This window comes from Triticum aestivum, chromosome 2D (genome assembly GCF_018294505.1).
Source record: "Triticum aestivum cultivar Chinese Spring chromosome 2D, IWGSC CS RefSeq v2.1, whole genome shotgun sequence".
Classification (NCBI taxonomy): Eukaryota; Viridiplantae; Streptophyta; class Magnoliopsida; order Poales; family Poaceae; genus Triticum; species Triticum aestivum.
In genome coordinates, this window is record NC_057799.1 from 104,412,901 (window position 1) to 104,437,748 (window position 24,848).

The following is a 24,848-nucleotide window of genomic DNA, read 5'->3' on the forward strand; positions in this document are numbered from 1 at the left end:
GAGCAATGAGAAGGAATCACCCACGTTAGTTAGCATCGACAAGTTCTTTGCCAACCTAGAATGGGAGGCTCTCTTCCCCTCCTTCATGCTCATCGCTGCATCCACTTCATGCTCGGATCACTCGGGCAAGATTCCATTTTGAAAGCTTCTGGATCAAGTTTCCACACTTCAGGGAAACAGTGCAGCGGGCATGGCAACGCCCTGCCACCCAAACATGTGACTTCAGCAGATTCAATATGAGGCTTGAAAGGGTGGCCAAAGACCTCAAGATATGGAGCAGCAGCCTATTCAGCGACACCAGACTACAATTCCACATTGTGTCAGAAATAATCCTGAGATTTGATGTGGCGATGGAAAAGCGTCAGTTAACCCCGGCAGAATTCAACCTCAGAAAGCTCCTGAAACAAAGAATTGTTGGCCTTGTTGCAGTAGAAAGAGCTCGGCGGCTCCAGGCCTCTCAGATAACCTGGTTAAAGGCTGGCGACGCGAACACTGCCTTCTTCAATGCCAAGATTTGCTCCAGGAAGAGGAAAATTTTCATCCACTCTCTGCGGACCGATGGCCATGTGGCGATCGAGCATGACGAGAAGGCCAACACCATCCGTGAGCACTTCAACAAGATCATGGGCACTGCTGAGCCCAGAGGTTGCACCATCAACGGGGCTGAGATTCAACTGCCAACAATTCAGGTTGATGGTCTGGATGCCCCTTTCATGGAAGCCGAGGTCTAGAATGCAATTCTGGCCTCGCCGGCGGAGAAGGCTACGGGGCCAGATGGCTTCAATGGGCAGTTTTATAGGTCCTGCTGGGATATCATTAAGGATGAGGTGATGGCTATTTTCAGCCAATTCCATAGCTTACCTGGAGCCAATTTTGCAAAGATAAATTCTGCGTTTGTGGCTCCGCTGCCCAAAAAAGATGGAGCTGAGTCAGTGGGGGATTTCAGGCCCATAAGTTTGATAAATTCTATGGAAAAGCTCATCACCAAGGTGATGTCTATGAGATTGACTGAGAAGATCTCCTCCATCCTTTCGTCAGCTCAAAGTGCATTCCTCAAATCAAGATGCTTACAGGACAATTACCTGTATGTCAGAAACTCAGTTCGATCGCTCCACCACACAAAGAAACCATCTTTACTGATCAAACTGGACATTGCTCGAGTGTTTGACTCTGTATCCTGGGAATTCATTCTTGAACTACTACAACAACTGGGTTTTAGCAATCATTGGACGGGCTGGATTGCAGTGCTGCTCAGGTCGACATCATCCTCCTTCCTGCTGAACGGCGACCCAGGGGTGCCTCTGATCCACCGGCGGGGTCTGCGCCAAGGAGATCCCCTGTCCCCACTGCTATTCATCCTAGCCATTGGTGTCCTCCATCACCTCATAACAAAAGCTACAGAGGATGGCATTCTTGCATCGCTGCCAGGACGAGAGCTGAAACTGCACCAGCTTGTATGCTAACGACGCGTGATCTTCGCAAACCTCGACCGGGAAGAGATTGACAAACTGCTTGCTATTATTTCACGCTTCGGTGATGCATTGGGCCTGCACCTCAACATGAACAAATGCACAACCACGCCCATAAGATGTGATCACATCAATCTCCAAGATGTTCTACAGAATTTTGGCGGGCGGCTTGCTAAATTCCCGATCAAGTACCTGGGCTTCCCAATAAGCCCCGGGAGAGCCAGGCTCATTCATTTTCAGTTCATTCTGGACCGAATCCGAGCTCGCCTTGCGGGTTGGAAGGGCCGGCTGATGTCCATTGCAGGGAGAAGAGTGCTTGTCGGATGCATCCTCTCTGCCATCCCAACTTTTGCACTCTCGGTCCTGCAACCGCCGAAGCTGCTATTCAAATAAATTGACAAAGTGCGCCGGAAATTTCTATGGGCACAGGAGGAGGATCTCACCGGAGGCAAATGCAAGGTTGCCTGGAAGAACATATGTACATCGACTGAAAATGGAGGTCTAGGTGTACACGATCTGCAGAAGTTCTCCAACGCTCTACGCCTGAGATGGTTGTTGCTTGCTTGGCAAAGCGAAGAAAGACCATGGAAGGGGTCTGAACTTCCATGCGACAAAATAGATAGAGCCCTCTTCGGCGGTGCAACCACTGTCACCCTTGGTAATGGCAACCTGGCTTCTTTCTGGCAGTCACCATGGCTCACCTCTCCGAACCTTGCCACTCTGTTCCCGGACCTGTTCAAGCGATCGAGGGGAAAGAACAAGTGCGTGGCAGAGGCGCCTACAAACGATACTTGGGTTCGGTACATCAGACAGCGCCCAAACGAAGATTTATTCCACAACTTCCCCATCCTCGGGAGAGCTCTACGGGCAGCAAATGTGACGCTGCAATATCATGGCAGCTCCAGAGCGCCAGCGTCTACATTGCAAAATCAGCATACAATGCACAGTTCAGCGAGCTACCGAAGACAGAGGACAAGCAGCTCATATGGAAAACTTGGGCCCCTGGAAAGATCAAAGTCTTCTTCTAGTTATTGCTTCGCAATCACCTCCGGTGCAATGACAGACTACAACGCAGAGGATGGGAAAATGGATACTTCTGCTCCCTATGCACAAGAAACTTGGAGACCTCAGTTCACCTCTTTTGGGACTGCCCAGTGTCCAGAGAGATCTGGCGACGGATATCAATCTGGCCAGGCTGCGAAAGGCTCACCCCCCTCACTGCGGCCGCGGACCACACCACCTCCTCTGCTCGAAGAATGCGCAGCCTCATTCAACAGAAAAGACCCAGGCTAAGAGAAAGGCTCAAGACGATGATATTCCTTGTCACATGGAACATTTGGAAGGAACGAAACAACCGCACCTTCAGACATGAATCAAACCAGATTAGCAATGTGATTGCTGCAATCAGAAGAGACACAGACGGCTGGAAACTGGCAGGGGCGAAATGCCTAGAGACAACAATGGGAGACCCAGGCTAGAGTTTTCCTTTAGTCATTCAGGGTTCTCACACCCATCTCTTGTAACCCACGATGATCAATTGATCATGAACATATTTCCCGCCTTCTCCCTGCTTAATATATGAATGCCGGTGGTACACCGGTTCAAAAAAAATCATCAGAAGCACAAAATCTCTCGATGGATAGAGAATCATCAATGGAAAAAGAATGAAGCTCTGGGAATTTATGTTGAAGTGGTTCTCCAGCCCACTAGTCTTTCCAAAGAAGAATGGTTTGTCCAGTGATCACAGTGCAAGAGCTGGCTTCTTTAAATTTAGGTAATAAGGCCAGAAGTGCCCACCACCGCCTTCCAGTTTCTTCAAAGGAGTGCTTGTGTGATAGTATCTTTGTTCAGAAATTTGAACAAATTTTCATTAACCGAGTTGTCGTGAACAAAAATATCCAGGATGCCAAGATGACCTTGTTGTTGTGATTTGCACACCTTGTTCAGGCTATGAGTGTTGTGCCATTGCAGAGGCCGGGGCATATCCTTCTTTTTGAAAGAAAAAAAAGTGTTGTGCCATTGTCTTCCATACCATACTTTCTCCACCAAAAATTTCCAAATATCTCTACTCCTAATGTCTGAGTTGGTGAATAGCCTCCACGGTTTATTTTCGTCCCACCACTTTCAACCGTTTTTTCGCTGTTTTTTCCGTCTCCGCTACCCCCGTGCCAACGCACCAAAAAAACCCAACCACCGCAGAAAACCCGCTTGTCTCGATTCCCGTCCCTACGAATCGAAGTCCCTCCATGACGTACGACATCCTTCGCCGCCGCCCCGTCTCTGATCTCCCTGCCGCCGACACTTTCCGCTGCCCATGGAGGAAGTTGTTCATTGCCGCCGCCGCCGTCCGAGGGAGACGCCGCCGCGTCTCCAGGGCAGGGCGCGTCTTTGAGATCGCCGCCACCAAGCCGAGGTACGGGATCGCCGCCGCCGAGAGACCTTCCTCAATATTTTGTCTAGGGTTCCCCGCCTCTGCCGCCGCCATTGACGGCACCATCGCGGAACCACTTGGCATGTCAGGACTCCATGCAGGTCATGCTTGTGTGGAGTCGCCACACTCCGCACGCTGCTGCCATCGCAGATCCTCGGGGTGCCACCGCCGCTGATCCCCATGGACGAAGCCGTGCCACGAACGTGAAGGAAATATGCCCTAGAGGCAATAATAAATTTGTTATTTATATTTCCTTATATCATGAGAAATGTTCATTATTCATGCTAGAATTGTATTAACCGGAAACTTAGTACATGTGTGAATACATAGACAAACAGAGTGTCACTAGTATGTCTCTACTTGACTAGCTCGTTGAATCAAAGATGGTTAAGTTTCCTAGCCATAGACATGAGTTGTCATTTCATTAATGGGATCACATCATTAGAGAATGATGTGATTGACTTGACCCATTTCGTTAGCCTAGCACTTGATCCTTTAGTTTACTTGCTATTGCTTTCTTCATGACTTATACATGTTCCTATGACTATGAGATTATGCAACTCCCGAATACCGGAGGAACACTTTGTGTGCTACCAAACGTCACAACGTAACTGGGTGATTATAAAGGTGCTCTACAGGTGTCTCCGATGGTGTTTGTTGAGTTGGCATAGATCAAGATTAGGATTTGTCACTCCGATTGTCGGAGAGGTATCTCTGGGCCCTCTCGGTAATGCACATAACTATAGGCCTTGCAAGCAATGTGACTAATGAGTTAGTTGCAGGATGATGCTTTATGGAACAAGTAAAGAGACTTGCCGGTAACGAGATTTAACTAGGTATTGAGATACCGACGATCGAATCTCGGGCAAGTAACATACCGATGACAAAGGGAACAACGTATGTTGTTATGCGGTTTGACCGATAAAGATCTTCGTAGAATATGAGGGAGCCAATATGAGCATCTAGGTTCCGCTATTGGTTATTGCCGGAGACATGTCTCGGTCATGTCTACATAGTTCTCGAACCTGTAGGGTCCGCACGCTCAACGTCTCGTGACGATCGGTATTATGAGTTTATGTCTTTTGATTTACCGAAGGAAGTTCGGAGTCCCGGATATGATCACGGACATGACTAGGAGTCTCAAAATGGTCGAGACATAAAGATTGATATATTGGACGGCTATATTCGGACACCGGAAGTGTTCCGGGAGGTTTCGGATAAAACCGGAGTGCCCCAGGGTTATCGGAACCCCCCCCTCCCCCGGGGAAGTTATTGGGCCCTTAGTGGGCTTTAGGGGAGAGAGAGGGCAGCAGCCAGGAGGTGGCGCCCCCCCCCAAGGGAGTCCGAATTGGACTAGGGGAGGGGGGCACGGCCCCTCTTTGCCTCTCCCTCCCCCTCTCCTTCCTTCCCCCTTCCCCCTCCTAGTTGGACTAGGAAAGGGGGAGTCCTACTCCTACTAGGAGGAGGACTCCTCCCCTCCTTGGCGCGCCCTAGGGCCGGCCGGCCTCCCCCTTGCTCCTTTATATACGGGGGCAGGGGGCACCCTAGAATACAACAACAGACATTGTCTTAGTCGTGTGCGGTGCCCCCCTCCACCATAATCCACCTCGGTCATATCGTTGCAGTGCTTAGGCGAAGCCCCGTGCCGGTAGCTTCATCATCACCGTCATCACGCCGTCGTGCTGACGAAGCTCTACCTCGACACTCAGCTGGATCGAGAGTTCGTGGGACAACACCGAGCTGAACGTGTGCAGATCGCGGAGGTTCCGTACTTTCGGTACTAGGATCGGTCGGATCGTGAAGACGTACGACTACATCAACCGCGTTGTCATAACGCTTCCGCTTACGGTCTACGTGGGTACGTGGACAGCACTCTCCCGCTCGTTGCTGTGCATCACCATGATCTTGCGTGTGCGTAGGAAAATTTTGAAATTACTGCGCTCCCCAATAGTGGCAAACGAGCCAGGTCTATGCGTAGATGTTATATGCACGAGTAGAACACAAAGATTTGTGGGCGATAATAGTCATACTGCTTACCAGCATGTCATACTTTGATTCGACGGTATTGTTGGATGAAGCGGCCCGGACCGACATTACATGACCGCGTTCATGAGACTGGTTCTACCGATGTGCTTCGCACATAGGTGGCTGGCGGGTGTCTGTTTCTCCAACTTTAGTTGAATCGAGTGTGGCTACGCCCGGTCCTTGTTGAAGGTTAAAACAACACACTTGACGAAAAATCATTGTGGTTTTGAGGCGTAGGTAAGAACGGTTCTTGTTCAGCCCGTAGCAGCCACGTAAAACTTGCAACAACAAAGTAGAGGACGTCTAACTTGTTTTTGCAGGGCATGTTGTGATGTGATATGGTCAAGACATGATTCTAAATTTTATTGTATGAGATGATCATGTTTTGTAACACAGTTATCGGCAACTGGCAGGAGCCATATGGTTGTCGCTTTATTGTATGAAATGCAATCGCCATGTAATTGCTTTACTTTATCACTAAGCGGTAGCGATAGTCGTAGAAGCAATAGTTGGTGAGACAACAACGATGCTACGATGGAGATCAAGGTGTCGCGCCGGTGACGATGGTGATCATGACGATGCTTTGGAGATGGAGATCAAAGGCACAAGATGATGATGGCCATATCATATCACTTATATTGATTGCATGTGATGTTTATCCTTTATGCATATTATTTTGCTTAGTTCGACGGTAGCAATATAAGATGATCTCTCACTAAATTTCAAGGTACAAGTGTTCTCCCTGAGTACGCACCGTTGCGAAAGTTCGTCGTGCCGAGACACCACGTGATAATCGGGTGTGATAAGCTCTACGTTCACATACAACAGGTGCAAGCCAGTTTTGCACACGCAGAATACTCGGGTTAAACTTGTTGAGCCTAGCATATACAGATATGGCCTTGGAACACAGAGACCGAAAGGTCGAGCGTGAATCATATAGTAGATATGATCAACATAGTGATGTTCACCATTGAAAACTACTCCATCTCATGTGATGATCGGACATGGTTTAGTTGATTTGGATCACGTAATCACTTAGATGATTAGAGGGATGTCTATCTAAGTGGGAGTTCTTAAGTAATATGATTAATTGAACTTTAATTTATCATGAACTTAGTACCTGATAGTATTTGCATAACTATGTTGTAGATCAATAGCTCATGATGTAGCTACCCGTTTATTTTTTTATATGTTCCTACAGAAAAACTATGTTGAAAGATGATAGTAGCAATGATGCGGACTAGGTCTGTGATCTGAGGATTATCCTCATTGCTGCACAGAAGAATTATGTCCTTGATGCACCGCTAGGTGCCAAACCCGCTGCAGGAGCAACACCAGATGTTATGAACGTCTGGCAGAGCAAAGCTGATGAATACTCAATAGTTCAGTGTGCCATGCTTTACGGCTTAGAACCAGGACTTCAACGACGTTTTGAACATCATGGAGCATATGAGATGTTCCAGGATTTGAAGTTGATATTTCAAGCAAATGCCCGGATTGAGAGATATGAAGTCTCCAATAAGTTCTCCAGCTGCAAAATGGAGGAGAATAGTTTTGTTAGTGAGCATATACTCAAAATGTCTGGGTATAACAATCACTTGATTCAACTGGGTGTTAATCTTCCTGATGATAGTGTCATTGACAGAATTCTTCAATCACTGCCACCAAGCTACAAGAGCTTCGTGATGAACTATAATATGCAAGGGATGGATAAGACAATTCCCGAGCTCTTCGCAAAGCTAAAGGCTGCGGAGGTAGAAATCAAGAAAGAGCATCAAGTGTTGATGGTCAACAAGACCACCAGTTTCAAGAAAAAGGGTAAAGGGAAGAAGGGGAACTTCAAGAAGAACGGCAAGCAAGTTGCTGCTCAAGTGAACAAGCCCAAGTCGGGACCTAAGCCTGAAACTGAGTGCTTCTACTGCAGAGGAAATGGTCATTGGAAGCGGAACTGCCCCAAATACTTGGCGGATAAGAAGGATGGCAAAGTGAACAAAATTATATATGATATACATGTTATTTATGTGTACTTTACTAGTGTTCATAGTAGCCCCTGGGTTTTTGATACTGGTTCAGTTGCTATGATTAATAACTCGAAACAGGAGTTACAAAATGAACAAAGACTAGTTGAGGGCAAGGTGACGGTGTGTGTTGGAAGTGATTCCAAGGTTGATAAGATCACCATCGCACATTCCCTTTACCTTCGGGATTAGTGTTGAACCTGAAATAATTGTTATTTGGTGTTTGCGTTGAGCATAATATGATTGGATGAAGTTTATTGCAATACGGTTATTCATTTAAGTCAAAGAATAATTGTTATTCCGTTTAGATAAATAAAACCTTCTGTGGTCATGCACCCAAGGTGAATGGTTTATTGAATCTCGATCGTAGTGATACAAATATTCATAATATTGATGCCAAAAGATGCAAAGTTGATAATGATAGTGCAACAAATTTGTGGCACTGCCGTTTAGGTCATATTGGTGTAAAGCGCATGAAGAAACTCCATGCTGATGGGCTTTTGGAATCACTTGATACTTGCGAACCATGCCTCATGGGCAAGATGACTAAGAATCCATTCTCCGGAACAATGGAGCAAGCCACTGACTTATTGGAAATAATACATACCGATGTATGCAGTCCAATGAGTGTTGAGGCTCGCGGTGGGTATCATTATTTTCTGACCTTCACAAATGATTTGAGCAGATATAGGTATATCTACTTGATGAAACATAAGTCTGAAACATTTGAAAAGTTCAAAGAATTTCAGAGTGAAGTGGAAAATCATCGTAACAAGAAAATAAAGTTTCTACGATCTGATCGCAGAGACGAATATTTGAGTTACGAGTTTGGTCTTCATTTGAAACAATGTGGAATAGTTTCGCAACTCACGCCACCTGGAACACCACAGTGTAATGGTGTGTCCAAACGTCATAACCGTACTTTATTAGATATGGTGTGATCTATGATGTCTCTTACTAATTTACCACTATCATTGTGGGGTTATGCATTATAGATAGCCGCATTCACGATAAATAGGGCACCATCTAAATCCATTGAGATGACACCGTATAAACTATGGTTTGGCAAGAAACCTAAGCTGTCGTTTCTTAAAGTTTGGGGTTGTGATGCTTATGTGAAAAAGCTTCAACCTGATAAGCTCAAACCCAAATCGGAGATATGTGTCTTCATAGGATACCCAAAGGAGACCGTTTGGTACACCTTCTATCACAGATCCGAAGGCAGGATATTTGTTGCTAAGAATGGATCCTTTCTAGAGAAGGAGTTTCTCTTGAAAGAAGTGAGTGGGAGGAAATTATGACTTGATGAGGTAACTGTACCTTCTCCCGAATTGGAAAGTAATTCATCACAGAAATTAGTTCCTGTGATTCCTACACCAGTTAGTGAGGAAGCTAATGATGATGATCATGAAACTTCAGATCAAGTTACTACTGAACCTCGTAGGTCAACCAGATTATGGTCTGCACCAGAGTGGTACAGTAATCCTTTCTGGGAGTCATGTTACTAGACCATGACGAACCTACGAACTATGAGGAAGTGATGATGAGCCCAGATTCCGCAAAACGGCTTGAGGCCATGAAATCTGAGATGGGATCCATGTATGAGAACAAAGTATGGGCTTTGGATGACTTGCGTGTTGATCGGCAAGCCATTGAGAATAAATGGATCTTCAAGAGGAAGACGGACGCTGATAGTAGTGTTACTATCTACAAATCTCAAATTGTCGAAAAAAGTTTTTGCCAAGTTCAAGGTGTTGACTACGATGAGATTTTTCTCACTCGTAGCGATGCTTAAGTCTGTCTGGTTCATGTTAGCAATTGCCACATTTTATGAAATCTGGCAAATGGATGTCGAAACTACATTCCTTTATGGATTTCTTAAAGAAGAGTTGTATATGATACAAGAAGAAGGTTTTGTCAATCCTAAAGGTGCTAACAAAGTGTGCAAGCTCCAGCGATCCATCTATGGACTGGTGCAAGCATCTCGGAGTTGGAATATACGCTTTGATGAGTTGATCAAAGCATATAGTTTTATACAGACTTGTGGTGAAGCCTGTATTTACAAGAAAGTGAGTGGGAGCACTACAACCTTTCTGATAAGTATATGTGAAAGACATATTGTTGATCAGAAATGATATAGAATTTTCTGGAAAACATAAAGGAGTGTTTAAAAGGAGTTTTACAAAGAAAGACCTCGGTGAAGCTGCTTACATATTGAACATCAAGATCTATAGAGATAGATCAAAACGCTTGATAAGTTTTTTTCACAAAGCACATACCTTGATAAAGTTTTGAAGAAGTTTAAAATGGATCAAGCAAAGAAAGGGTTCTTGCCTGTGTTACAAGGTGTGAAGTTGAGTCAGACTCAATGCCCGACCACTGCAGAAGATAGAGCGAAAATGAAAGTTGTTCCCTATGCTTCAACCATAGGCTCTATCATGTATGCAATGTTGTGTACTAGACCTGATGTGTGCCTTGCTATTAGTTTAGCAGGGAGGTACCAAAGTAATCCAGGAGTGGATCACTGGACAGCGGTTGTCGTGGTTTTGTCACGGCAGATGTCCTAGAGAAAGGACTTAGTCGTGGAGCCATCGCTACGGGTTAGCTCGAAGGGGTTAAAGCGGACAAGGGACGCAAGAGAGTTTTATACTAGTTCCGCCCCTTCGATGAAGGTAAAAGCCTACATCTAGTTGTGATGGAATTGATGGGGTTTCGATTACCAGGGAGCGAATACGCTTTGCCTGAGTCTCGAGTTGTTGTGTGTTGTCCCTGAACCGTCGCCGGGTCGTCCCCTTATATACATGGGTTGACGCCCGTCGGTTTACAGACTCCGAGGCCGGCTCATAATCGTGTCCGGCTCGGTCTCTGCTACGCATATCTTACAACACAAGTTTACACCTCAATGCCGGTTTGTGTCTACATGCCTTAAACCGGCTTTGGGCCCTGGGCCTCCATGAAGCGTCCCCGTCTGTCTTCATGGGCTTCAGATACAGATGAACTACTTATGAAGTTAACCCGGCCTCTCCTGGCCGGTTTATGCCCAGTGGTAATATCCCAACATTAGGCCCCAGATTTATTTGAACTGGTTCATGTCAATCCTCAATACTTGAGAAAATTTCTTCTTCAACATCTTCACACAATCTTGTAAACTGCCATGACATCATCTTCTAGGATCTTGGTAAACCGCCGTGACGTCACCTGCCATTAACGAGCCTCCGACAATTGAGGCGACAGTATTACCTTATATCCAAAAATCCGGCTCCTCAATTTTCGCATCTGTCGTTTATCTCCTTATAAATAGGGCCAGGGGTCTTTCCAGTTTCCCCCTCGTGCCTCTTCGCTTCATCTTCATCCTCGCGACGCCCGAACCTTTGACCTCGGCCGCCGCCGTCAACCTTCGACTGCTGCACCACCCTTGGCCGCTGCATCGACCTGAACGTACCAGAGCTCCTCCGCGCGCCGCCGCTGCACAATAGCATCCGTAAGTCTCCCCTTTCTCTTACCATAGATCTGCGCTTAGGGTTTCCGTCGTTCATCGGTGTTCGTCGCCGCCCTTCTTTTCCCTTGTTTATATCTGTGGGTTAGATCCAAAAACCACATAAGTCTCGTGCGGTAGTAGTTTAAACCACATAGATCTCGTGCTTTAGCAGTTTCAGCACCTGTTTGATATCCAACTCATCTCATCTTGGTGAACCTTCAGTACACTGGAATTTAGGTCAAAATATATTTTGTTTTTCCTACGCGCGGTAGATCTGAAATTACCATAGCAAGATGTGAAACTTGTTTCTTCCTTCTCTTACACCCTTTGAATACCAGATTGGCCAGTTTAACCTCACAGGAAAAATGATGACCCGGTAGATACCATTAGTCCCCTGTTGAACCGCCAATGCATTACACTGTTCGATTGCCAGACTCCGGTTTACCAATATGTTAGTATCCTCATACCGTTGTATAGTTGTCCACTGTAAATCTTAAACTGGTAATACTCATGTTTCAGATTTACCTTGTCATGGCTAAACAAGTTTATGAGTGCAATTGGGCTCCCTCTCGAGTAACCGAGGAGCAATTAAACAACCTTGTTAAGACGGGCGCCCTAGCCAAGAAAGATGTCATCCACTAGAGAGTCCCTGGCCCGGAAAATCCTCCTACACCCAAGGATGGAGAAGTAGTCGTGTTTGCTGATCATCTCGGACGAGGTTTTAGCCCTCCCGGTTCAAAAAATTTCCGAGATGTGCTAGCCAATTTTCAGCTGCGCCCTCAAGACATCGGTCCCAACTCTGTTATCAATATCTGCCACTTCCAAGTATTCTGTGAAGCTTATCTGCAAGAGGAACCTACAGTCGAACTGTTTAGGGATTTCTTTCATTTAAACCGTCGCACCGAGTTCTCAGATGGACCCAATACGGAACTGGGCGGAATGGCGGTTCAGAAGAGAAAAGAAGTCACCTTCCCCCATCCCAAACTCCACAATCACCCCAAAGAGTGGAACCAAACTTGGTTTTACTGCATGGATACCTCTCCATCTAACGAAAACCCCCTGCCGGGTTACCGCCCTGAACGCCTGAGCAACACACACTCGTTTCCTCAGAGGCTGACAGCTAGAGAACGGGCCAACTATGCTCCCCAACTTTAGAAGCTTAGAGCCTTCATGGCAAACGGTTTGACAGGAGTCGATCTTGCTCGTTGCTGGATAAGCTGGAGCATTCTGCCCTTAAGCCGGCGCCCCGGTTTGATGTGTGAGTACACGGGGAGTTTGAAGGATGCTCAGCGGCACATTGACATTCAGCTTACAGATGACAAAGTCACTGAGGCTGTAAAGAAAATACTGAACGAACCGGAGGCCGTCTGTGCCCAAACCGGGCTACTCCCTTTCCGCGCCTTCAATAAACCACCAGCTGTAAGAATCATATAATCCTTTCTATCTGAATTTGCTTCTGTCCAAATATTCTCTGAAAGTGTGATTATTTTTCTGACAGGGTGATGATCCATTCGGAACAAGAAACCATCACAAGATAAACCGGCAAAACCGCAAGACAAACCAGTCAAGCCAGTTCGTCCAAAGACCAAGGTTGTCAAGAAACCTGCCAAGAGAAGGACCACTGCATGCTCCAATCTACCAGCTAATGACAATGTGCGTAATCCAGAATCAGAGGTAGAACTTGACTCTCCTGGTTTATTTTTCATACATCTCATTGACAATGATTATTATCAGGACGACGCTGAAGGCAGTCACGCTGAGGACGTAGAGGTAACTATTCTTTCCTCCGATTCAGATCCTCTGCCAACATCAAAAATCCGTCAAGCAAACCGGAAAGTAAAATTTTCTCACCCTCTTGCTTATTTGGATCCAAACTTTCTTTTGAAGATGCAGCAGCACGAAGCTCGCCGTACAACCCGGCACAGCGGCCAGGTAGTTACCTCCGCCGGTTTACCGAACAGTCCGGTTCGGAAACGTCGATCAGAGGTCTCTTATCCCATTGATACTTCATGCCCAAAAGCAGGTTGTTTTCGCCAGCCTCTTAACCCGTCTGATTCAAATTATCAGGGTACTTCTCACTCATCCTCTGGCGAGTCTTCGGCCACACAGCTTCCACCTCTCAAAACAGTTCCTGGGTGAGTTATGCACATGTCTTTATTCTTGATATGTTATCTTTTCATACTGTACTGATCCTTATGTCTTATCTTTTTGCAGCGCCAAGCCAAGACCCAGCAAGAAAGCTCGGTTGAACAAACCGGCTGATGAAAATGTAGCTGCTGAATCGGAAACAACTCCAGATCTGGAAGAAACCGATGCTGACGCCATGCTTCACAATCCGCCGCTTCAAGACCATGATTTCCTTGCTGGACAAGTGCAAGTTGATACTACAAGTCATGCAGACCGGCCAAACCAGCCCTGTCCAAACTGGTGACAAACCGGTCAGTCCAACGAAGGACACTGATAAACCGCCAACTCCGGCAAGAGCTGCGGATGAACAAGATGATGATGTTATGATTACTGGCACTGGCCACTCCACTCCAGGCAACCCTGTAGCTTTGTCAAAGCATATTGCCAAGGATGATCTCTCTGCTATCGGCAAAGGCAAATGGAATGCCAATTTATCAAGCTTCGCCAACCTTAATGTTCAAGATATTCACTCTGGCTTCTTGAACCGTCTGTATACCAGTCGTGACTATGAAGCTAGTTTGGTAAACTTGATGAAGGAGTGATATGAGGTAACTACTATTTTTCTCCTTTGTCCAATTGCAGTTCATCGGCTCGTAGTAGCTCCCAAGTGACGGTTTATGATACCAATCTAAACAGGGACTTTTGTCATAACTTAACCTTGCCTATTTAGCCTCCAGGGACCGGATTACCTTGTTAAGATGAACCGGTTCCTTATAATCTTCCATACTTCTCTTTCGCCGGTATAGTCCCCAAGGGCCGGTTTAACTTTATAAAGATGAACCGGGACTGTAGAAGAATTCCCATATCAACAGCTTTTTGAGCAAACACACATTAGCCCCCAAGTGCAAAGCTTAATACTTGTATTGCGTTTGGGACTTGTAAAAATTTCTGAGTAAACGCAAATATGCATTAGCCGCCAAGTACTAAGGGCATAACTTGTTATGTGCTTGGTACTTGAAATATGTACTGTCAACTCATTATGTATCTGTCTCTTTACAGGCGGAGCTGAGCAAGAAGGAACGCCAAACCGCTGATCTGCAGGAGAACATCGAAACCCAGCAATCTGAAGCCTCCAAAGCGAAGGACGAGTTGACCCGCGCTCTAGGCGCTATGGAGAAACTGAAAGAGGGCTTCAACAAAGAGCGGGCGGATTGGGAGACTGAAAAAGCCGCTTTGATAAAAAGGGCTGAAAACGCAGAAGCCGCTCTTAAACCGGTGGTTGACGAGCTGACTGGTGTAAAGCGGGAAGTGCATGCTATGACCTCTGCTGTGTTTGGTAAGCATCCTTCCTTTATGCCTTCAACATATCCTCTCATGCGTTGCCGGTTTACTGATGTTTGTAACCATACAGGAACCCGCATTAACCATCTGGGCTCAGATGTGCAGAAGAAGTTGAAAGCTGCCTACACGCTGATAGAGCAACTTTATACCGGCGTACAACGGATTATCTGCACCGCTTCGCACAATAAGCCACCCCCGGCGTTGATCAAGGATACCTTAGACAGGCTATCTATGCTGCCTGCCCGGATAGAAGAGCTAAAGAGGTCTGCTGCAAGGGCTGGCGCTCTGACCGCGCTAACCCGGGCAAAAGCATGGGTGCCTGATCTTGATCCGACGGACGTGGCTAAAGGCTACCCAAGCTTGAAAGAGGACGGATCAGAATTTTGCACTAAAGATCTCCGCGCCATAAACCGGGAAGTACGTCCACTGGCTTGTCAACTTGCTGAAGAAGCTGATCTTTCACATTATCAGGCGAGTTATGATATCAATAACAAGCGGGTTGCTGCACCAACTCTTGAAACTCAAAGCCTGATCCCTCCAATCCGTAAGCACACTTATGCCCCTGATATTGAACCGTCCACCCTTATAAGCGACGAAGCTGTGTTCCAAGCTTTAACTGGGATCGACTGGACAACTGTTGACTTCCAGCCGCTGGGTAGGAACGAAGAAGAAGAACCGGTGCAAGATGACCCGCAGCCGTCAGGTCAAGCTGCTCAGTGATCATAACCCGGTGCCGGTTTAACCTTCCATACTGCAATGTTTGTTGAGAAACAATTATTCCTTTGAGTAATGAAACGCCTTGTAATAGGCTAGTTAAAACACTTGGTCTGTTATGCCTTCGTGCATATTTATCTGCAACTGATGCGTGTTAATCCGCCATGCTTTGAGATATGATGTTCATAATCCATAGCTATTTATTCCCATTGTTCCTACAGATAAAAAGCTTAAAATGCCCTGGCGGTTTACCACCGGGCGGGTCATGATACCCAACTATATATATGACCAAGTTTTATAACCAAGGTTGTAAAAGATAACCAAGTATGGAAATATATGATACTTGCGACCTTTAGGCATAGTGTTGGCTGACCAACCTTGTAATGAAGGTAATAACCTTAATCCGGAGTAAAAGTATCTCCTGTTATATAATGCCGGTTTACAACAAAACCATTCCGAGTTGTGATAAACACCGGCTTATTCCATACTGGTGACTATGAGTCAAAACCAGACCGGGCTGATAGTCTCCGGATTATAACTTGGTCATGTACTGACAACTTGTAGTTGACAGCCCAACCGGGTTGATAAACACTGGTTTGAAAACATCACAAATCATAGCAAAAGAAAAAGAAACTTAGAAAAAGGCAAATAAAACCGTTGTAGTCGAGGCTTTTCACGGGCTGCCAGGCCCCAAATTTGATCAAGAGGTGTTGCTATGGTTCGGGTTCGACCAAGCCCCCAAGTGATGCTGTGGCATTACGCCGATCAAAAGGCATTGCTACGGTTCGGGTTCGACCAAGCCCCCAAGTGATTCTGTGGCTTTACGCCGATCAAGAGGCGTAGTCATGGTTCGGGTTCGACCATGCTCCCAAGTGATGCTGTGGCATTACGCCGATCAAGAGGTGTAGCTATGGTTCGGATACGACCAAGCCCCCAAGTGATCTGATATCAAGCTTTAAGAGGCTAAATCAAGGGGTAAACCGGACGCCGCTTTGTAAGCTCCATGTAACCACACGTGATGTAAGAAAACAACAGATACCCCGCTTTAGCTGAGGTTCCGGTTTATTATATTGATCATAATATATACAATGTCATAATATGTACATAAGCAGAGCCTGTAGCTCAAGTATAGTAGGGCCGAACATGAGCAATATTCCACGGCCAGTTGGTCTCCTCCTCCGATTTACGTGAGTCTTTGCGCTCTCGAACATCGATTAGGTAGTACGACCCATTGTGCAAATCCTTGCTGACCACAAAAGGCCCTTCCCAAGGGGGGGATAGCTTGTGCATATCCGTCTGATCCTGGATGAGTCGAAGCACCAAATCTCCTTCTTGAAAGGTTCTGGTTCTAAACCAGCGGCTATGATAACGACGCAGATCTTGCTGATAAATCGTCGAACGGGCTGCCGCCATGTCACGCTCCTCATCTAACAGGTCAAGAGCTTCCTGCCGTGCCTTCTCGTTATCCGCTTCAACATATGCCGCTACACGAGGCGAGTCATGACGGATGTCACTAGGAAGAACCGCTTCCGCTCCATAAACCATGAAGAACGGCGTGTAGCCTGTCGATCTGTTGGGTGTGGTATTGATGCTCCATAACACTGAAGGTAACTCCTCAACCCAACAACCCGGCGTCCATTGCAAAGGAACCATAAGCCGGGGTTTGATGCCTCTCAAGATCTCTTGATTGGCCCTCTCCGCTTGACCATTGGACTGGGGTGAGCCACTGATGACACGTCAAGCCGGATGTGCTCACGTTGACAGAACTCCTTCATGGCACCCTTTGACAGATTGGTACCATTGTTTGTTATAATGCTGTGTGGAAAGCCAAACTGGAAGATCACCTTTTTGATGAATTAAACTGCCGTGGCTGCATCACACTTACTAACTGGCTCTGCCTCCACCCATTTTGTGAACTTATCAACTGCCACCAAAAAGGTGGGTCTTCTTGTCCTTGGACCTCTTGAAAGGCCCAACCATATCCAGCCCCCAAGTTGCAAACGGCCAGGTGATTGGAATCATCCTCAATTCTTGAGCTGGTACATGAACACGCCGTGAGAATTTCTGACAGCCATCACATTTTTTAACCAAGTCCTCGGCATCAGCATGAGCTGTCAACCAATAAAAACCGTGACGAAACGCCTTGGCCACCAAAGATTTTGAACCGGCATGGTGCCCACAATCTCCTTCGTGGATCTCACGCAAAATTTCACGGCCTTCCTCAGGAGATACACAGCGTTGAAACACCCCTGTCACACTGCAATGATGTAACTCTCCATTGATAATAGTCATGGACTTGGACCGCCGGGTTATCTGTCTAGCCAAAGTTTCATCCTCTGGTAACTCGCCCCGGTTTATATACGCCAGATACGGAACCGTCCAATCCGGGATAATATGTAGAGCTGCCACCAACTGAGCCTCCGGATCAGGAACAGCCAAATCCTCTTCACCATGGAGCTTGACGGACGGATTATGCAAATCGTCCAGGAAAACATTAGGTGGAACCGGTTTACGTTGGGAACCCAGGCGGCTTAAAGCGTCTGCCGCTTCATTCTTCCACCGGTCCACATGATCCACCTAATAACCTTTGAAGTGACGTGCAACAATATCCACCTCACGACGATATGCCGCCATCAGTGGGTCCTTGGAATCCCAAGTGCCACACACTTGTTGAGCCACCAGATCCGAGTCACCGAAGCATTTAACTCGCTTGAGATTCATCTCCTTAGCCATCCGTAGACCATGGAGTAAGGCCTCATATTCAGCTGCCTTATTAGTGCAAGGGAACATTAAACAGAGAACATAACAAAACTTATCACCTCGTGGGGAAGTTAACACGACTCCAGCCCCCGAGCCCTCCAATTGCCTGGACCCATCAAAATGAATAGTCCAATAAGTGTGATCCGGCTTCTCTTCTGGCGCTTGTAATTCTGTCCAATCATTGATGAAATCCACAAGTGCCTGAGATTTGATCGCCGTTCGGGGTATGTATTTCAACCCGTGAGGCCCGAGCTCGATAGCCCACTTAGCAATTCGACCAGTTGCCTCCCTATTCTGGATTATACCCCCCAAAGGAGCAGAGCTGACCATCGTGATGGGATGGCCTTGGAAATACTGCTTAAGCTTCCGGCTTGCCATGAAAACCCCATACACCAATTTTTGCCAATGCGGGTACCTCTGCTTGGATTCAATGAGTACCTCACTAATATAGTAAACCGGCCGCTGAACCGGATATTCCTTTCCTGCCTCCTTGCGCTCCACCACAATAGCCACACTAACAGCCCGAGCGTTAGCTGCCACATATAGCAGCAACAGTTCTTTATCAACCGGAGCAGCGAGAATCGGCGGATTAGCTAGCTGCCGCTTTAAGTCCTCAAATGCTTCATTAGCGGCGTCACTCCAGACGAAGTTATCCGTTTTCTTCAGCATCTGATACAAAGGAATGGCCTTCTCACCAAGATGACTGGCAAACCGGCTCAATGCGGCAATCCGGCCTGCCAGGCGTTGAACATCATTGATACACTTTGGTTTAGCCAAGGAGGTGACGGCCTTGATCTTTTCCGGATTAGCTTCAATGCCCTTGTTAGACACCAAAAAACCCAAGAGCTTGCCTGCAAGTACACCAAAGATGCACTTGGCCGGATTAAGCATCATTTTATAAACCCGCAGGTTATCAAAGGTTTCCTTCAAGTCGTCAATCAATGTCTCCTTTTTCCTTGATTTCACCATAATATCATCCACATAGGCGTGAACATTGCGGCCGATCTGTTTATGAAGACAATTCTGCACACACCGTTGATAAGTTGCCTGTGCACTCTTGAGCCCAAAGGGCATGGACACATAGCAAAAGGCTCCAAAGGGAGTCATGAAGGCCATCTTCTCCTGGTCCTTAACTGCCATCTTGATCTGATGATAACCAGAATATGCATCCAAAAAACTTAACCGCTCACAACCCGCCGTAGCATCAATAATCTGATCAATACGGGGGAGGGCAAAAGGATCTGCTGGACAAGCTTTGTTGAGATCTGTGTAGTCCACACACATACGCCAAGTGCCGTTCTTCTTGAGGACCATCACCGGATTAGCCAACCACTCAGGATGGAATACTTCAATGATAAATCCAGCCACCAAGAGCCTGGCTACTTCTTCTCCAATAGCTTTGCGTCTTTCTTCGTTGAACCGGCGGAGAAACTGCTTGACTGGTTTATACTTAGGATCAACATTGAGGGTATGCTCAGCGAGTTCTCTCGGTACACCAGGCATGTCAGAAGGCTTCCATGCAAAGATGTCCCGATTCTCACGGATGAACTCGATGAGCGCGCTTTCCTATTTCGGATCCAAGTTAGCGCTGATGCTAAACTGCTTGGACGAATCGCCAGGCACGAAGTCAACAAGTTTAGTCTCATCAGCCGATTTAAACTTCAGGGCCGGATCATGCTCCATAGTTGGTTTCTTCAATGAAGTCATATCTGCCGGATCAACATTGTCTTTGTAAAACTTCAACTCCTCTGTTGCACAAACCAACTCAGCATAAGCCGCATCACCTTCCTCACATTCCAGGGCAATCTTGCGGCTCCCATGCACGGTTATAGTTCCCTTGTGACCCGACATCTTGAGCTGTAGATAGACTTAACAAGGTCGTGCCATAAACTTAGCATAAGCTGGCCGTCCAAATAGGGCATGATACGGGCTTCTAATTTTCACCACTTCAAAGGTCAAGGTTTCTGATCTCGAGTCATGCTCATCTCCAAAAGCCACCTCCAGAGCTATCTTACCAACAGGATATGCCGACTTACCAGGCACCACACCATGGAACACCGTATTGGACGGTTTAAGATTTTTATCTGTTAGCCCCATGCGATGGAAAGTTTCATAATAAAGGATATTGATACTACTCCCTCCATCCATGAGTACCTTAGTGAACTTATAACCTCCCACTTGAGGTGCCACCACCAGAGCCAGATGACCCGGATTGTCAACCCGGGGTGGATGATCGTCTCTACTCCACACAATGGGCTGCTCGGACCAGCGCAAATAACGGGCCACCGCCGGTTCAACGGCATTCACCAACCTCTTATGAAGCTTCTGATCGTGCTTGTCCAAGCTAGTGGTGAAGACATGATACTGTCCGCTATTCAACTACTTCGGGTTGCCCTGGTAACCCGACTGTTGCTGCTGCTGATTGCCCTGATGATTATAGCCACCTTGGTTACCTTGATTACTTTGATTGTTGTGTCCACCCTGATTGCCATGGAATCCCGAACCGGAATTTCCTCCACCATAACCCGGCCCATGAGATCCAGAGCCCGAACCGCCTCCTGATCCATGATCATACCGGAAAGAGTCGGAATTTTTGAACTCTTGCATGATATAACAATCTTTCCAGAGGTGTGTAGATGGTTCCTCCTTCGTCCCATGCTTTGGACAGGGCTGGTTCAACAGATACGACAAACGGTCCGGATTAGGATTCGGCATTCCATTCCGCCGGGGCGGTTTACCCTTACGCCGCTGGCCCTTGTCGTGCATATTAGTGTTAGCCACAAAGTCTAAACCGTGGTCCGCTTTACGCTTGCCGCCGTTTCCATGACCCGCCGGGTTGTGGTGTTGCCCCTTGGCGTTGCCGCTCTTCTTTCCCTTCCCTGTCTTGTCATCATCAGACTCGGAATCCTTGGTACTATCAGAATCGGCATACTTCACCAGTGCAGCCATGAGGGTTCCCATGTCATTACAATGACGTTTGAGCCGTCCCAACTTCAAGGGCTAAAACCGGCAATTGCCTTCCAATGTTAAAACTGCGGTGTCAGCGTTGATGCGGTCTGATGAATGCAAAATCTCCGAAACCCGACGCACCCAATGGGTTGTTGACTCTCCTTCCTCCTGGACACAGGCAGCTAAGTCCACAATTGACATGGGCTGCTTGCATGTATCCTTGAAATTCTGAACAAACCGGGCTCTCAACTCAGCCCATGACCTGATAGAATTAGCCGGTAAACTCTTTAACCAAGTGCGGGCCGTTCCTTCTAGCATCATGGTGAAGTACTTCGCGCATGCCGCATCATCCACGTCCAGCATCTCCATGGCCATCTCATAGCTTTCAACCCATGTTTCAGGGGATAAACAGTGGTGTAATTCGGCACCTTGCGCGGGCCCTTGAAATCTTTGGGCAGGCGCACATTGCGCAACGCCGGGACAAGACATGGCACTCCCAAGGAACTAGAGGTAACTCCTGGTTCCACCGATGTGGTTGGACGAACCGGAGTAAGCTGACTGGCCTCGTGCTGCGCTGCTAACTCGGCCTCTCTGCGTGCCCGAGCCCGGTCTACCACATCCTGAGCATCACCGGCACCACCCGCCGGGTTATGGCCACGGGGCGGATCACGGTTCCGCGCATTGCTTGACACTGCCGGTTCATCCATACGCCTGCTGTAACTCCGGCTTGGACGGGGAGTGGAATGAATCCGATCGCGACTATATGAATAAGCCTCCTGTTGAATCAAGCCTGTCTGAAGAAGCTCCTTAACCCGACGCGTCTCGACCGCTGCTGGAGAATCGCCTTCGATCGGGATGGCCGCCAGCCGTGAAGCGGCAGCGACAATGTTGTCCATTGGGTTAGAATAATGACCCGGTGGTGTGGGGACATGAGGTACCACAACGTTGTTCTGACGAGGCGGATCCACCAAACGTGGCTGAACCGGCGCCCCTGCTTCGGGTGCCTCTGCCCGGTTTACCACCGGCGGATTACTGGTTCCTGCCCCTGGGGTGTTAAAGAGATTTCTAGCGTCATAAACCGGCGGCAGGCGAGATTGGTGCCTCCTCTTCAGGACTTCGTTCGACGCACTCTGATCCAGCATAATCCGGTAAGCTTGTGCATCCAAAGCGGCCCGCTCCGCGGCTATCCTGGTATCCTCAGCTGCTAAGTCGGCTTTTGCCTGGGTGATCTGATCTTTCACTTTCGCGACTTCCGTATTGTGTGCATCCTGATCCGCCGGGTTAACCTCCGCCATCAGCGTTGCCAATATATCAAACAAATCAGATAGAACCTGAGCTGGCGGTCACACAGGGCCTCCTGCCCCAGCCGCTGCCGCCGCCGCTGACCCAGAAATCATCGCCGCTGCGGTTGAAGAGTGGAGCGCTGGTTGCGTGCCGGCCATGAAGATCGCCACCCGGTTTGGCAGATCGTAGGAGTCCGGAATACTGTCGCCATCGGAACAGCCCCCAATCCGGCCATCTTGTAACTAATATAACGACTCGTTCTCTCCAGTCGATGACTCGTCGCCGGAATAAACGACGGTCTCACCACTAGATTCCGATCTATCCTCAGATTCACCTCCATGGATAACTCCCATGAAGGCATGCTTCATGACAGGCTTGACCCGGGCAGATCTTGCACGCTGAGCCGTTTTGACGAGGTCGGTGTAGATGTCTGGCTCGGGGCCCGGTTCACCGATCTTGCCAATGAAAACATGTATGCCACCAAAGGGGACCCGGTAGCCGTACTCGATTGAGCCGGCCTCGGGGCCCCAGCCTGCATCGTTGATGTAGAGCTTGCCGCGATGACTCTTGGTCATCCGGCCCACAGCGTAACCCTTGAGTCCTTCGAAGCTGCCCTCCAAGAACTTGAAACCATCATGCGATAGCCCCACGGTGGGCGCCAACTGTCGTGGTTTTGTCACGGCAGATGTCCTAGAGAAAGTACTTAGTCGTGGAGCCATCGCTACGGGTTAGCTTGAAGGGGTTAAAGCGGACAAGGGACGCAAGAGAGTTTTATACTAGTTCGGCCCCTTCGATGAAGGTAAAAGCCTACGTCTAGTTGTGATGGAATTGATGGGGTTTCGATGACCAGGGAGCGAATACGCTTTGCCTGAGTCTCGAGTTGTTGTCTGTTGTCCCTGAACCGCCGCCGGCTCGTCCCCTTATATACATGGGTTGACGCCCGTCGGTTTACAGACTCCGAGGCCGGCTCATAATCGTGTCCGGCTCGGTCTCTGCTATGCATATCTTACAACACAAGTTTACATCTCAATGCCGGTTTGTGTCTACATGCCTTAAACTGGCTTTGGGCCCTGGGCCTCCATGAAGTGTCACCGTCTGTCTTCATGGGCTTCAGATACAGATGAACTACTTATGAAGTTAACACGACCTCTCCTGGCCGGTTTACGCCTAGTGGTAATATCCCCAACAGCGATCAAGAACATCCTGAAATACCTGAAAAGGATTAAGGATACGTTTCTCATTTATGGAGGTGACAAAGAGCTCACCGTAAATGGTTACGTCGATGCAAGCTTTAACACTGATCCAGATGACTCTAAGTCACAAACCGGATACGTGTTTATATTGAACGGTGGAGCTATCAGTTGGTGCAGTTCTAAGCAAAGCGTCGTGGCGGGATCTACATGTGAAGCGGAGTACATAGCTGCTTCGGAAGGAGTCTAGATGAAGGAGTTCATATCCGATCTAGGTGTCATACCTAGTGCATCGGGTCCAATGAAAATCTTTTGTGACAATACTGGTGCAATTGCCTTGGCAAAGGAATCCAGATTTCACAAGAGAACCAAGCACATCAAGATACGCTTCAATTCCATCCGCGATCAAGTCAAGGAGGGAGACATAGAGATTTGCAAGATACATACGGATCTGAATGTTGCAGAACCGTTGACTAAGTCTCTCTCACGAGCAAAACATGATCAGCACCAAGACTCCATGGGTGTTAGAATCATTACTTTGTAATCTGGATTATTAACTCTAGTGCAAGTGGGAGACTGAAGGAAATATGCCCTAGAGGCCATAATAAAGTTTTTATTTATATTTCCTTATATCATGATAAATGTTTATTATTCATGCTAGAATTGTATTAACCGGAAACTTAGTACATGTGTGAATACATAGACAAACAGAGTGTCACTAGTATGCCTCTACTTGACTAGCTCATTGAATCAAAGATGGTTAAGTTTCCTAGCCATAGACATGAGTTTTCATTTGATTAACGGGATCACATCATTAGAGAATTATGTGATTGACTTGACCCATTCCGTTAGCCTAGCACTTGACCGTTTAGTTTATTTGTTATTGCTTTCTTCATGACTTATACATGTTCCTATGACTATGAGATTATGCAACTCCCGAATACCGGAGGAACACTTTGTGTGCTACCAAACATCACAATGTAACTGGGTGATTATAAAGGTGCTCTACAGGTGTCTCCGATGGTATTTGTTGAGCTGGCATAGATCGAGATTAGGATTTGC